The sequence below is a fragment of the Pleurodeles waltl genome, chromosome 3_1, assembly GCF_031143425.1.
Source record: "Pleurodeles waltl isolate 20211129_DDA chromosome 3_1, aPleWal1.hap1.20221129, whole genome shotgun sequence".
Classification (NCBI taxonomy): Eukaryota; Metazoa; Chordata; class Amphibia; order Caudata; family Salamandridae; genus Pleurodeles; species Pleurodeles waltl.
In genome coordinates, this window is record NC_090440.1 from 719,118,421 (window position 1) to 719,133,808 (window position 15,388).

Genomic DNA, 15,388 nt, shown 5'->3' on the forward strand with positions numbered 1-15,388 from the left:
AGGTGGGAGCCTGCGTGTGGAGGTGGGCCTCAAGTGAGAGTTAAGCAGGCTCTCAGTTTGCTCACAGTAGGGACATCAGCAGCAGCAAATAGGTGGAGCTGCACAGAGGAGGGCGAACAGACGCTGACCAGGAAGTCAGAGGAGTCACCGTCTCAGTGTGCAGCAGCTGCCATCAAGAAGGGGAGGTTGGCAGGGGGTCCGCCAGCTGGGAGGCGGGAGGGTAGGAGTGTGCTTCACAGAGAGGGAGGGGGTGGGGCTGGGGGGGCAGCAGCGGCTGCAGGAAAACACAGGGAGAGTGAAAGAAGAGAGAAAGAGACAAGAAGGAAAGAAAAGCAAAATTAAATAAAAATGACAGAAAAATAAGCAGAAGTAAAAAACAGAAATAAAAAGCAGAAGTAAAGAGACAGCAAGATACTTTCATGCAGATGGCCACGAGGCCACCAGGGATGAGCCTCAGGTGGGAGCCTGTGGGTGGAGGTAGGCCTCGAACTGAGAGTCAGGGAGGCTCTCAGTTCACTTGCAGCAGGGGCAGTAGCAGCAAACAAGTGGAACTGCACAGAGGAGGGCAACAGATGCTGACCAGGAGGTCAGAGGAGTTGCCCTCTCAGTGTGCAGCAGCCGCCATTAAGGAGGGGAGGGAGGTGGGGGGCCGGTCAACTGGGACGTGGGAGGCCGAGAAAGCGCTTCACAAGGAGGGAAGGGGGCGGGGCAGCAGGGGCAGCAGTGGTGTGGGAAAACGCAGGGAGAGTGAAAGGAGAGAAAAAGACAAGAAGGAAAGAAAAGCAACATGAAATAAAAACAACAGAAAAATAAGCTGAAGTAAAAAAACTGAAGTAAAAAGCAGAAGTAAAGCAGGAGTAAAGCAAGACAGCAAGATACTTACATGCAGATGGCCACCAGGGATGAAGTACAGGCGGGAGCCTGCAGATTGGGGGGGGCTCAAACTGAGTCAGGCAGGCTTTCAGTTGCTTGCTTCAGGGGCAGCAGCAGCAAACAGGTGGAGCTTCACAGAGTAGGGCGAACAGACGTTGACCCGGAGGTCGGAGGAATGAATACACGTGTAGGCTGTCTTTACCTTGAACAGAATACCAAACTGCTCTCTCTTCACCCTGGAAAGAATGCAACCCTGTGCCCTAGTTACATTGCAGAGAGTGCAATATTGTCTCTTCATCAGACAGTGAACACCCTCCTGCACTGTCTTTACAATGAACAGAACTCACCCCTGCTCTCCTGACCACGGACAGAAAGCACCCCTGCTCGCTCTTTACTTTGAAGAGCACACACCATTGCCCCCTCTTTTCCTTGAACAGAAAACAGTACTCTTCCCTCTTAACTAATGACACAATACACCCGTGCTCTCTCTTTACAATGAACAGAATGCAGACCAGCTCTCCATTTAATGTGAACAGAATTCACCCTTTCCTTCGCCTTACGGTTGAGAAATATTAATCTTTAGTTAGAAAGAGTCCACCTCTCTCTTTGCCTTCAGCTGCACACACCCCTGCAGAGTCTTTGCCCTGGACTGTAACTCCGCTGCTTTCTCCTTACTATGGACAAAGTTGGCCCTGCCCTCTCTTTACCATGAACAGAAGACATCTCTGCTCTCTTTACTGTTCACAGAATGCACCCCCGCTCTCTCTGCACCATGAACATGACGCACTTATAGTTTTCTCTTTATAATGGACAGAGTAAACCACAGATCTCTCTAGCATGGACAGAATGCATCTCCAGGCTCTCTTTGCATCAGACAGAGTACCCAGGTGCTCCCTGTTTACCATACACAGAACACACCCCTGCACTCTCTTTATCTTTATCAGAACACACCCCTGCAACTGTCGTTACATCGAACAGAACACACCCTTGCTGCCTCTTTTTCATGAACAGACGGCTCCACTGCTCTCTCTTTACCAGGCACTGAATACACCATTGCTCTCCCTTTGCCATAAACAGACCAGAGCACTGCCCTCTCCTTACCATGAACAGAAGAGACTCCTGTTCTCTTTACCTTACACAGAACTCCACCGTGCTTTCTTCACCGTGGAAACAATACACCCCTGCTCTCACGTCGCCTTCAACAGAATGCCGCCCTACTCTCTCCCTTTGCCACGGACTCTCTTGCACGATTTGAACCCATGCCCTACGCTCTCCTGCACGCATACGCTTCACTATCTTCTCTCTTTTGCATAAACACAGGCCAGCACATGCTCCCTCTCACATGCACAGACCTCAGCTGCTGCTCTCGCTACATTCCATACCCCCACACCTTGCTCTTGTTTGCATGCACAGAGTAACCCTTTCGAACAACAGAATAAACAGAGCTTATTTACCTTCGACTGTCAACAAGTGAGTTTAACCTTTACATATTTATTGGTAACAACTTTGAAGTAGCAGCTCAGGGTAGAGCTCCCCACAAAAACCTACATTGAGTGCCTGCGTATCCCTTCAGACCGTAACGCTGTTCGACCACACCTGTCCCGTTGTCAGTTTGTCATTGTTTATTTGTTCGGTTCTTTGTCCTTGTGGTGAGCAGCGTGCATCATACATCACCTCTTGTGCGGCTGCCACCTCCAAGACACACCAGAGCTGCGTTCAAAGTCTCATTTCTCTGATCTTCTGCGGTTTCTGCTAAACCTTATTATATGTGGCTGTGCACTTCTCTGTTTTCTGAAGCGGGTTGTACAGTCAAATTCACCATTTCATTGTACATTTTATATAATGCTGACATGCTATCATAAAGCTTTTTTCAGAGTCCACACAAACACAGTAACCAAGAGCGAAGGCAAAAAAAAGTTGAGTCTCAGAGTGAGCATTATGCAGCAAGAGTTTTCTGCTAGGTGTGCTTTTTGTGCTTTTCTCTCTATCTCTCTCTTATACTTTGGCTCCAAATGCCGAATCGTAATGAAACTTTCCAAAAAAATGTTAATCAACCTCAGCTTTTTCCTGGAAAGTTTCGACGTGATCCATTGAGTGGAAGCTGAGAAAAGGGTAGGGTGGTGTTGGGGTGGGCAAACGATATTTCCCCATGCAAATTTCCGTAGCAAAATTGAACAGAGATTCTGCAAAAATGGGAGAATAGAATTACATCAAATTCAACAGAAAGCTAGAGCTTCTTCCATAAAGCATAATTTTTGTGATTTGGTGTAAATCTGTACAGTTTTTGAGAAATTAAGGTTCAGAATTTAAGTATGTATTGGGAAGAAAAACCTCCGCAGGTCCAAGAGATCGAAAGATATGTTTGGCTGCCTTTTGCATCAACAAAGACGTGGCAGCAGCCATTTTAGGACACGGGGGCTCAGATCCCTGACCTACAAAAATAATTAAAAGACCATACAGGGGCTTCCCTAGGCCTTGTGTCCCAGAGGAACACCCCAGTCCAAAAATGTAAACTGTACTGCGGATCTGTGGAGAATTCGCAGATCTGTGGTCCTAATCAAAACAAATCACACTCTTTTAAAAAAATAAGCCTCTGGGGTGGGCCATGGCCTGCGGTATTGGCAATGTGCATTTTTTTTAGAAAGGATGCATTCACCCCCCTCCCCGAGCCTTTCAAATGCCCCGGAGACCCAATCCCCTGAGGCAATAAATTTTTTAGTGTGGGGACCCCATTCCCTGGGGTCGATTTATTCATTGTGGGCAGATGGGTGTGTTCCCTCCTGACTCTCAGAAAAATCCCAGGCACCCCTACCCCAGGGGCAATTTATTTTTGAGGAGGCGGTATCAGACCACCCTCCCTGAGCTATAGACCAGCCTGGGGACTTCACCCCCTGGAGCCAGATCAAAGCCTTATACTGGGGAACCCATCCCCCAGGCCATTGCTGTTCTCTGCCCAGGAGAGTGCCGGCAGGAAATACACATTTAATTCCTTACCAGCACTTCCCGAGCAGGAAACACAGCTCTGGCCAAGGCGGGAGCAAAGCAACAGAGTCAGCTCCTGCCGGCAGCCAGGATGGACATTAGTTGGGAAGCCTGAGGTGGCCATGGGGGCCTTGAAGTTTTCCCCGTAGCCAACACATTTGGCCATGTTGTTGGTGCCCTCCCTGAGCTGCAGGCAAATGTGCTTCTCCTGAATACCAGTCTGTTAGTCAAGATTGCCACTGAAGTTGTCTCATGTTGGCAAAGGAAAGATATTGGAATAGGCTAGTGAGTCCTTCTTGTCATGTCCAGACGTCGTGATAAAGACAAATAGGAGCCTTTAACTATCAAAAAATGATCAACTAAGGTGCTTTAAGCTAATAAAACAACTCAAAACACATTTGAACAGCCCCACTTCCTTCCGGTCCAACCTATATTAAAATGTGGTTAAAATATGAAAACAACTGTTATAAAAGAAATAAATTAGGAGTTGTAAGCTCAAACTCCTGCAGTTATCAAAGTATTGGAGTAGGCGAGCATTCAGCGGGTCTGCTTGAATCCTCCTCAAAGTGTCCACACATGTGCTTCTCCTGAGCACTAGACATCTAGCCAAAATGGCTGACAAATGCATCTTACCTTAGACTCCAGCTTTCCACTTACATAGGACTGGTCCTCCAACCAGTACCACCACTCTTCGTGCCTCTCTGCTGTTTCTTTCTGCGTTCTTCCTTCACACTCCTCTTTCTCTCACTCTCTGTCTTTACTTTGTACCTCTCTCTCTCATTCTTTGCTTTGTGCCTCTTTTCTGTGTGCCTCTTACTGTGTACCTCTTTACTTTGTGGCTCCATCTTTCCCCCAGTCATTCTACCCCCTCAATCATGCCCCTTTCCCTGCTCCTTACCTGCTTTCTCAATTCTTCTGCCCGCACCTTCTTCCTGTGTCTTCGTCTACTCTCCCCTTAGCCCTGCCCACCACCACCCTGTGCTCTTCCCTCCTCCAAGGAGCTATCTAAAGGCAGCTGCTGCACGCCCCTGCAGCAGGCATGCCACTGGCACACCAATGCAAGACCAACAGCCACAACTCAACAGTGACCCTCCACGCACTTGACTCTTGACACAGCTCAACCCGCTGCTGTTGTGCCCCACCTCACAACACAGTACAACCTTTCTCCAACTCACACAGTCACTTCACCTGCAAAAATTTTGCTACACACACCTTCCTTACTCAGACTTCCACTTCACCATCTCACAGCCTCACTTTACCCAACACCCTGCCGTATCTTTAGCATACCCTCACATGCATACTTCTAACTACCAGCTCTCTAAAGAAACACATCATCAGAATGTGGAATCTCCTCAAAACAGCACTCCAAACCTCCTCTTCTTAATGGAAACCTGAATGAACTCCTTCTCAGCTCCTGAAATCACTGCAGCCAACACAGGAGGATACAAAATTGAAATGCCAGGACTGCCACCACAAAACGGGTGAGGTCTCGCCAACATCTACAACGTACAACCCCATTGACCCAGACTCCCCTTTCATGGAACCAATGCACTTTAACCTGAAAACAAACAACAGTGTAACAGTGAAGAGCACCCTTGCTTACAGACCACCAGGTTCGCGAAACAACTTCAGCAATTTCATATCAGATTTAATTGTCCCCCTCACCATCAACTGCAAGAACTTCTTTCTTCTTTGTGACTTCAAATTCCACCTGGAAAACTACTCCTGCCACTGCTCCTCCAACCTCCTGGAAAGTCTACACAACATAGGACTTTCCCAGCTTATCTTGCAGGATACACTTTAAATGCAATATCTTCCTCCAGCAACTACTTCAGCTACCACTCCACCTCACCACTCGCATGGACCGAACATAACTGTGTTTAGACAAAATACCAGAGAAAAAATATTGCGTTAAGAATATCGAGGACAAAGATAATGTGAAGGTAAGTTTCTATAGCTAAGCAAAGTTTTACTATATAAAACTCCACATATATGTACCTTGATGATAGATATATGTCTTCAAGGTATGCAGATGTGGAGTTAAGAATAGCAACTCTATACATACCTATTTTCACTTATCATTCTCGACATTTTGGTCCTTAATATTTTCGACATGATATTCTGTCCACCTCATATTTTTGTTTTTGATATTCTGTCAGTGATCCAACCACTACATTATCCATTTCAATATCTCCACGTCACAAGCCAAAGCTTCCATGACCACCAATCAACCCTGCCAGAACTGGAGCAAAATAATGGAAACAGACTTGCACTACACTCTCAAAACAAACCAACTGACACAGCCAACAACCTAGCCGAGGACATCATCAAAGGATCTCCAACTCTGCAGATTCTATTACACCTCAACCATGAAGACCGCCTACTCATTGGCCCCCACAGACTCATTTTCACACCACATCCGCAATCTAGGAAGACCTGTGATCAGCAAATTCCTCTCCCACATCATCAACTCCTCCATCAAGTCCGCAACTTTCCCAGACAAATGGAAGCATGTTGCAGTTACAGCCCTCCTTAAAAATCACTGTCTGACCCCAACGAAGTAGGCAACGTCTGACCCATCTCCCTACTAGCTTATTGTGCAAAGGTGATAGAGAAACAATCAATCAGAAAATCACCAAGCACCTGGAATCCACAATGTTCTCAACCACTCCCAATTCGGCTTTCATAGTGATCATAGTATAGAGACAACACTTACCTCTGCCACAGACTTGATCCACACCTTTCAGCAGCATTCAACATCATGTACAATCCAGCCTCATGAAATGATTACACTGTACAGGCATCCAAGGCCCAGCCCTGAACTGGACATGCTCCTTCTTCAAAAGGAGAGCACAGCAAGTCGGACCCCCCTCCCCTACACATAGGAGCCTAAGAACCTGATCTGTGGAGTTCCCAAAGGATCATCCCTCAGCCCCAACTTGTTCAAGATTTACATGGCGCCTCTCACTTATATCATCTGATCCCATGGCATCTGCATCATTTCCTAAGCCAATAACACCTAGCTATTTCTGTCTATGTTAGCCAAGCCCCCTCACTATCAGAGCCAGCTTAATTGAATGGATGAGCCATGTACTAGAATGGATGAAAACTAACTGCCTGAAACTCAAGACAGAAAAAACAGAAGTGCTTATCATTGGGAACAAGAACTCCCAGTGGGTCTCCATCTGGTGGTCATCAGAGCATGGCCCAACTCCATCAACCTCCAACCACGCAGGTATCCTGGGGATCATATTAGATGACAAACTCAACATGGCCGCACACGTGAATGCAGTTAGCTCCTCCTGCTTCACAAGCTATGCATCCTCAAAAAATATCTTCAGGTGGATTCCCAAGAACACCAGACAGACCATCACTCAAGTTCTAATCACCAGCAGACTTGAATATGGCAACTGACTTTATGCCGGTATCACCAACCACCTCCTCCACTGTCTTCAAATCATCCAAAAATGCTGCTGCCAGACTAGTTGTGGACCTCTTTTGACGCACCCCCATCCGGCCTCGCCACAGAGATTTCCACTAACTGCTGATATACTAACGCTGCCAATTCAAACTACTTACACACATGCATTGCACACCACTGGACCAGCATACCACAACTACTGCCTCCACTTCCACTAGCCCACAAGACACCTACACTCTGCCTCTCTCTCTCTGCCACACACACCCTTCATCGGCAAAAGCAGAACAGGGGGCCCAGCTATCAAACCTTGCACCCAAAATGGGGAAGAACCTCCCACTACACCTAAGGGCTTCACCCTCACTTCTGGAATTCTGCAGAAGCTGAAGACCTGGCTCTTCAACTAAGACCTTGCAGACAAACTTCACATCTCCTTCAGCATCTAGATATGCTTCAGGCATTTGTGCTTCACAAATGCTGATAACATAACATTACTTAACAAAACATAACATAACATGATATAGCAACCTTCTTGGAGGACAAATGTCTGAATGGTTTGGAAAGTACTCCTCCTCAGTCCAGATGTCATGGTAAAAACAAACTACTGCCTTTGACTATGAGCAAATTGATAATGAAAGTGACATACTCTGTGGATAAAATACTGAGTGAGAAGCTAATAAAAGAACTACAAACAGATTTGAATCGTTCTGTTCCCTCCTAATCCAATTTATATTAATCATTAGAATTAAATAATAATGCACAGTACTCTTAAAATGATTACTTAGGTACTGTAATCTCAAAGTCTTGCAGTTACTAATGTCTCTAGAGAGGCATATGTTCAGCAGGTCTGCTTACATCTTCAACAATGCGTCTTCATTTGTGCTCCTCCTGAGCACTAGACTGCTAACTCAGGTGGCCATTAAGGACATCTTATCTTGGAGGAGGAACAAGTCTGAATGGGTTGCCGACTACTCCTCATCTAACAAGACGTCTAGATCAGAACAAACTACATCCTTTGACTGCGAGCAAATTAATAATTAAAGTTTGTTAAGTGCAGGTAGATAACCCGATGAGAAGGTAATAGAAGAACTCTAAATATGTGAACAGCCACACTCTCTCCTGATTCAACTTACATATTTAAAATTAGAGTAAAATATTTAAACAAAGTATTTTAAAAGAAACTAATTAGGCGTTTTAAATTCAACATCTTGCAGTTAACAATGTCTTTATAGATGTGGAAGTGCCTATACTAATACACCATAGCCTTGAGTTATTAAGTAAAGGCTTCACATGTCCAGATTTACCCATGTATGCACACTGCAGCCTCCAAATGTTAGCTACAGACTCACATTTCCAGATATAACCTAATATGTCCAGTACCATCTCCTAAAACACAATGCACTGCAGTCCGACACCTCACTACAAGGCTACACCAAAGAAAGGCTGTGGGTTATACAAATGCCAATAATGTGCCTTGTGAGAAGCACAGACCAGTATTGAAGTGACAATTGTGTTGTTTACCATATGCATGTTATAGTCCAATAAGTATGGTGTGGCCCATTTTCAGTTTAGTCCCATGTGCACCACCTCTCTGAGCTTCATATGCACATTCCTACTGCCCACGTGTCACCCTTTGCATAAAGTTCTAAAATGCATTTTACATATGCGTTCATGACACTCACACACTTTGAATACAATTATTTGATTAGATATTAATATGCCCTGCATCCACAGCAGAACTACTCTGGTACCTCTCACAGATCATCTTACATATGCAGTCTCCCCAAACACTTGCACCACTCTTGAACTGTGTACATAGCCAGCCAGGCATGGTTCTCATGTACTCTTTACATACATATTCTGAAGTGTTTCCATATTGTTTTTTTAACTCAGCTCACCTGATTGGGGATGCAGTTTGATAAGTACTTGCTTTGACTTTAGCATTTTACCTACTTCTTTAGACTCTGATATTAATACCAACTTTGATGTGCCTAAAAGATGGGTCAGCCGCGGATCCTATGACGTGTTCAGTTTGACATTGCTTCAGTAAGGAAACTTCAGATTTAGATTGTGCTGTGGGATGATGTGAAGTCATCAGTGATACCATTAATGCTGCCATTATTGATATCATCATCGATACCCTTATTCAAAGTCACAAGCACAGCATGATGGGGATGTAGGGTTGCAAAAGTACCTCAACTGATTCATTCCGAGAGTTTTTGAGGTTTCTTGTCAGAAACCTCAATGTTAGCTCAACTCTTTCAATGGCTAGCCAAAAATATAAATATTTCACACATGCATTGCTTCTTCAGCACTGGCCGCTAATTTGATACAGGCACCGAATAAGCATATACACTGTACAAGATTTTCATGGTTTACATTTTTGTGCATCTTTAACCACGTGTAGAATCTATTTTCAAACTCGATTACATGAGTATATACTGATACGATACTATTGTTTTTTAAACAAGTTCTTTATGATGTGTAGGAATATGGTTTTCTTCTGAATAATAAAGCAGGTCCCAAATTAGGTAAAAACACCATATTTGTAAACTGAAAGTTATCTATGTCACTCATGTTCTTTGCACCTGTGCTCACTCCTCCCCTCCCAGACTCTGCAGCACACATCCAAGCTGAGATGTACTGATTTATTTCCAGCATTATTGTTATTCTGCTCTTGATTAACTTTCCCCAGCACAGTGACAGCAAATATTTCCAGAGTCCTTCTGTTGGTTCATGGTGTCCTATTCATTCACATAACGAGTTATTATTAATTCATCTATTTTTGTTCTAACATCTCCGGATGAGATTAGCGTAGAGGGTGCCCTGATTTGCTGATAAAATGCTACTTTTGCTCACACTACAGTGATTCTCCAGATCGTGTAATTTCATATTCGAAAATAATGTATAAAAACCCTCTATTTGGAGGGCGAGCCAGAAGACTTTCTTTTTCTACTAGGGATGCTCATTTTACTCTTTGAATTTTACTGCCCTCTTTGGACTTTGAATTTTTGATTTTGCATTCTCTGTACAACTTTCCCATTGAGAGCCTTCATGGCATTAACTGTGTGCCACCCATTTATACATTTGTAGTAAAAGCCTTTAAATTGTATTTAATCTAGAACTCAATTATTGAATGGGCCCATTTAATTAATATACTGTATTTTAGATTTTGATGCATTGGAAGATGCCTCAACATAAGGACCCAAATTTGTCAAGAAATTGAGGTTTAACATCATCTTCGATCCAGTGAAATTTGGGCATTCTAATTGAGGTAAACGTCAGGGTACAACGAACCCACAGTTTTGTTAGCAAAGGATGGTTGCATGTTGAAGAGTATCTCCTTAGTGCTTATAAAGTTCTCTGTTTGCCAAGTTCCTAATGATAGTGGAATTTCAGGTGAGAATTATCCTGGTGTGTCAGAAATCCACAACGAGTTGGGCGAGAACTTGACTTTCAGTGTTAATCCTGAAAGTAAGAATGAATTTGGTGGAATGATTCTGGTGTCTGTGAGTGTTTTAGGAGTATTACTGAGGTGACAAGTCTTGTGCTGAGAGATGGATGCTGTATGTGAAGCATTTCGAAATGCGCTGTTGATTTTGGGTTCATTAGTGTTGTGTTCACTGTTGTTTTGATGTAATATCCTTATTCGTGATTTGTGTTGAAGGGTTGGTTTATTATTGTTGGTTTGGTTATCAGATTAATCGAAATCTAAGATCTTAAGATATTGAGGTTTTAGTTGTCTGCACAGAGGTAACACATAGTGTGAAGTGCCAAATACACACAGATAGGGTTTTGTAAAATTTCCTTTTTAGGATTTGTTTTCTAATCTAGGGTGATGTCTCTTGCACCTAAGTGCATGGGAGTAGGTACATTAATCATGGGTGAACTGTCGCTGGACGGGGATCTTGTTATTGTGATTTGTATTTAATTGGCGCAATGAAGGTGGTGATTCTGTTTTATTGTTCGTTATATTTGTCCTATCCTAACTCGTTGAATTTTCTCCTGTCAGGTTGAGCAGGCACGGTTTATTCTGGTTCATTTCATGTAAGCTCATCGAAAAGGGATGTGTAATTGTTTTCCTGCTTCACAGAGATGTTGCACTGTGATAGCTGATAAGCCACACTAGGATTGGTGAGGCATCTCCACAGAGGCATTGGCTGGTTCTTGATAGATTGTGCTGTGATTGGTTGACCTTTGGCATAGTTACGTTGGGATTGATTGTTGTTTACTAGCTTATTCTGTGTTATTTTTGGATTGTTTTGAGCTAAAATAATGAGTGTTGAGTTGAAAAAGCCAAAATCTTTCAAACGCCTGATGGTCACAAATTAGCTGCCCAGGTAGCACCTGCATTTAAGATGTTGATGGACAATGGTTTTTTATATATATATCAGGATTACTGAACGGCATGAATATAAAGCTTCTGGCAAAGATTGACATTTTCCTTTAGGGGTGCCTTTAATATTAGAAAGATAGATTTCTTGAGGCAAATTATGAATGATAGAAAGCTTTACCTAGACCTACACAGTTTGAGGCATTGGATAAATTGGATCAGATGGCTACAGAGAAGGCGAGAAAGAGAATAGCAAAGCAGGTGAAATATTTTGGAGATATTGGCTTGAAGGCAAGTGGGATCGAAAGGAGAGATGCTGGAGTGAGGATATGATGAATGGAGTAAGAGTTCTCTCTGCAAGTACTCCCTGCAAGGCTCGGTGACAGTCTAAAAGAAGATTGAGGATGTTGATAGAAAAAATACACGCAAAATCAAGATTCAGATGAAGATGATAAGTTTGTATATGATCTTTTAAATTCCAGAACTCCTCCACATACTGTTGGAAAACTAAGACAGAGACCTAGTCCTGCTGTGGTACGGTATATGGGTACATGCACAGGGTCCAGCTGCACCTGCAGCTGTGAGTACAATACTGAGTGTCCCATCTTAGATTGCAATGACAGCTTAGTAACAGTACAGATAATAAAGCTGTTTCTCTAGTTCCAGTAGACCTGGCTGTTATTGAATAACACCTATTGGTGAGAGTTATTAATGTTGGACTTTTAATAACTGAATTCAGGGACATTTTACAAGGAACAGGTGTCCTAAATAGATAACTGTTATACAATGTTGATAAAATGAAATATCTGATCAAAGAAGCAGCAAGATGTGTGAACACAGCACACGAAAAACTCAAAGAATTGGCTGTTGAGTATGAAGTAAATATCAGTAAAATGAACAAATGTGAGCAAACATTACAAACTGGATATCACAAATGATGAAACCTTAAAAAGTCACAATAAGGATTTAGTTAAAAAGGCAAGGGGATTGGGTGATTCAAAGGAATTACTAACAAAAAGAGAGCTTCAGAGACAGCGAAAGTGGTCAACTAGTGGTTCAGAAATAGGAACAGTTTTAGACATCTTGGACAAGCGGTGATCTTTATGCTTTTTTCAATAGATTTTCCAGAATTGCAAGAGGAACCAGAAAACTGCTCAATGGAGGTTAATTGATTGATTACTATCTTGAAAATGCTTTAGAATTGTTTGAATTTGAGATTGAAGTTCCTAGTGATTTGTGGTTTGAAGGTAAGGTTGCTGTTGCTTGACCGACGGAAAAAACTAGGATTGTGCCTAATGATGGACATGCTGATGTGGTTGCAGACAAATACAAGGAGGTGATAGAGCATGTGAAATGGAAGGTGCCAAAAAAAGACGTTAACTGGCAAAAATTTCAAGATCTTCACAGGACCCAAAAGAGGCAATACATGCCTATTATGAGAGACTCATGTATATTTTGTTGATCACAGTCAAGTCATGGATCTCGAAAAAGATGGTACTAGACATTTTGTTTCTGCTTTTCTGCTGGGTTCTCAAACACAGCAAAGTGTGATGTGCTGGCAGAAAAAGAGTATTGCTGATTTGTTTTTATTTGCCAAGTACAGAAGTGGCTGGTTACATGTGAAGAGGAAAAAGCTGATGGGTACCTAGATGAAGGAATCCACTGATTGGCTGTTTTGGGTTATATGTCATCTGACAATGCTGGAATGAATGTGTTACCCTCAATGCAAGGTATAAAATTGGGGAATAGGATGATGCATCAAAAGTTCTAGAATTAATGCAAATATTGACATACCGAAGAAGAGCACTGGTTATAATTTCTGTGGTAAATAAGGAATTGAAAGCAGGAATGTCTTACAAAATCCAGATGGAATCCAAAATTATTTTGTTCCCCCGATGCAGAGGAATGTTAATCAGCCACAGATACATCATTGGCCTCAGCCCAACCAGCTTCTGTTCAGAACATTCATGATCAGAGACAGATTTCATGAAGATGCCGATAGCCCCAGTGTTGCAACAAAATAAAATGGCACATAATACATGGCACCATTCTCAGTAACTATTTGCCTCATTTCTCTCCAGAGAATAATTCTCAATGACGGTGCATGACAGGGAGGAGGATTTCTTACTTGGAGTAGTCCTGGAGGTAGATGGAAAGAAGCATACATTGACAGTGAAGTCCACCCTGTTTCTTTCTTGATAAATATGGGACTATCCGCGCTACAGTTCAATCTGTGGAGATTTCAAACCTACACTTCTCAGAAAGAGAAACTTCTCATCTCCTTCCAATTCTAAATGATCGCATCTACTGCTATTGCTCCGGCCTCCAGCTAATATAATCCTTTAACTGAAAAGTTAAATGGAACTCAAAACGATCAACTCAAAAAGGTCCTAAACATCTCTGAATTTCCTGAAAATACTCTACCTTCAACATCCAGTCACCAAAATCTATCATGTTTCTCAAATTACAATCCACCACAACATTGTTTATCCCTAGAAAATATTGGGTTTTCAGACCAATCTTGTTCTCTAATCAAAAATTCCAAATACTTAACGCTAAATCTGACAGCCTCTTTGATCTGCTTCCTTCCAACCTGTTTTAATAAAGTCACTGACGTAACATTGTTCATCTTCAACAACACGGAGCTCCTTTGAATATGAGATCTGAAACAGCACAGGGCAAAAGAAATGTTCTCATTTCCAAACAGTTTATGTGATCCTTCCTATCCATCACACACCAAATCCCTCTTGTTTCCTGTCTGACACTCATCACACCCCATCCTAAATTGCTTGCATCTGTCTTCTAAACATAGTCCAGTCTTGATTCAAACATTGGCTGACCATTCCTAGTCTCCAGATTCTCCAACCACCATCTCAACACTTCCTTCACTTCTAAAGTGATCTCCACCTTGTCTCCAGACCACAGACCCTTTGACAGACCTGAAGTCTTCAAATACTGCAAAGCTCTGTAATGTTGAGGACCTGGAAACACTTCCTCGTTTGAGTAAGATTCAAGACTTATCACATGAGCTATATCCCTCAACTTCCTTCCCTCCTTCTTCAAAGCAAGTTTCTACTCTTCTTTTATTTTCCTGATCTTTAACTCCTGCAATAACAACTAAACTTCTAGTGCATCTACTACAAAACCCAAAACCTCCATAGTCTGGGCTCAAACTAGTACTGGATTCTCCGAATTGTGAAAGAAACCTCAAGACTTCCACCACTCTTTCACAAACTTCAGCTGATTTTCATCACATCCACATTACGATTCATGATCAAACTATAGTCCAGAAAAGCACTCAATCTTATTCCTCTCTTTCTCTCTCTCTCTCAAAAAAAACCCACTACCGGTCTTAACACCTTCGTAAAACACCATGGTGCTGCCAATAACCCGAATGGAAGGCACTGAAACTGATATGATTGATCTTTCATTCTGAATTGTAGGAAACATTGACTCTCAAACCCTATTGGAATTATGTGAAATGTACATCCTTGAGATCCATCCTCACCAGCCAATCCAATTCCTGCAATACATCCCTCAACAAGTGAATTCCTTCCATCCTGAAATGTCTGTATGTCTTGAAACAATTTAAATCCTTCCGCTTTATTACTGATCTCTAACCCTTACCCTTTCTCTCTGCACAGGACAGAGTACTCTCAAACCCTATCTGACCGCCCTAAACCATTTATATTCCCTCTTTCTCTAACATTTGTGAAATCTCCTGCGATACTACCATTTCCAAATCTTAGAGGAAACATAACCCTCTTGGTTCACTTTTTTGC